This window comes from Pristiophorus japonicus, chromosome 9 (assembly GCF_044704955.1).
Source record: "Pristiophorus japonicus isolate sPriJap1 chromosome 9, sPriJap1.hap1, whole genome shotgun sequence".
Lineage (NCBI taxonomy): Eukaryota > Metazoa > Chordata > Chondrichthyes > Pristiophoridae > Pristiophorus > Pristiophorus japonicus.
This window is the reverse complement of record NC_091985.1, coordinates 125,474,813-125,476,335: the sequence shown is the minus strand read 5'-3', so window position 1 is coordinate 125,476,335 and position 1,523 is coordinate 125,474,813. Positions and strand designations below refer to the sequence as shown.

Below are 1,523 nucleotides of genomic sequence, written 5' to 3'. Positions count from 1 at the left end.
TGTCACCCCACCATCTGTGAAATTATTTGAAACACACATGATATTAACACATTTCAAGAACACAATTTATATAAACCCCAAACACTTGAGGACCAGACTATTGCTCCAATTGCCTCCTCATCACAACTACTGCAAGTACACTCAGTATTCAAAATAATAATTACAACTTCACAAAGCCACACCTACTACATACTCAAAAACTAAAGATTAATCTTTTTTTCAACAATTAGACAGCCCCACAAAAGCAGGGCCTCAAAAAATTAATTAAATCTCCGAGTGTTCACCTCCACAGAAATATTTGGAAAAGGCGAAAGATCTGAAGAGAAACCAGAGTGTACGAATCAATCCCGCACAGCCGCTCGCACGCAAGCGGCGCCTTGTCTCTTTAACAGATTAAATTCTGATTTTCTCTTGGATTTGTTTCCAGTACATTGGATGTAGGATATGCTACTGGTATATCGAAACTATCTGATGAGTCAACAATAATTGAATCATTTTTACTTTCAACTTCTTCCATGTCTGCAGGTAAAATATGATCAATATGAACAAACCTAACCTATCCATTATCAAACATCTTGACCAAATATGTGCAAGGACCACATATCTTCACCACTCTTCCTAGTAACTTCTTTACCCATTTATTGTGATGGTTCTTCATGCTCACCTTCTGATTTAATTTCATACTTCTCTCTTTTACTCTACCTCTATCATGATTCTCTTTCTGTCTTAATTCTGTCACTTCTGCAGACTGTGTCAAATTTGTTTTTAACAACGAGAATCTGGTTCGTGGCTGTTGTTTGAGAAACAACTCTGCTGGTGTTCTGCCAGTAGTTGTGTGAGGAGTATTACGATACGTGTTATGTATTTGACCCCTTGCAATCTGTATTACACTACCACCAGAGAGCCTACCTGTTGGAGTCCCAAGGGATGCCAGCATCCCTTGGGAGCATGGTATATAAGCAGGTCACCCACATGGTACCTGCACTCTGGAGTCTCATTAAAGGAGCTAAGGTCACACTTGCTCACAGTAATCAGTTTCATCCTTTATTATGAACTTATCAATTGGCGACGAGGTAACGAACAACCGCGCGAAAATGCAAAGAACAGTTGGTATCCTGGAGCAGTTCTCAGAAGGGGATGATTGGGAGGCCTTCATGGAGAGACTCAACCAATACGAGCTGGAAGGGAACGAGAACGCTGCCAAATAAAGGGCGATCCTCCGAACTGTCTGTGGGGCAACAACCGATGGCCTCATGAAGAATCTCCTAGCTCCGGCCAAAGCACAACTAAATCCCATGAAGAATTGTGTACGCTGGTCCGGGAGCATCTAAATCCTAAGAAAAGCATTTTGATGGCGAGATATCGGTTCTACACGTGTCAACGATCGGAGGGCCAGGAAGTGGCGAGCTATGTCGCCGAACTAAGGCGCCTTGCAGGACATTGTGAATTTGAGGGATTCCTAGAACAAATGCTCAGAGACTTTTTGTACTGGGCATTGGCCATGAGGCAATCCTTCGCAAACT

At 42.3% G+C, this 1,523-nt stretch overlaps 1 pseudogene; it reads right to left on the bottom strand.

Moving 5' to 3' along the window:
• Window positions 1-232: 232 nt before the first annotated feature.
• LOC139274483 (U5 spliceosomal RNA) lies at window positions 233-335 on the bottom strand (annotated as a pseudogene).
• Window positions 336-1,523: the final 1,188 nt, after the last annotated feature.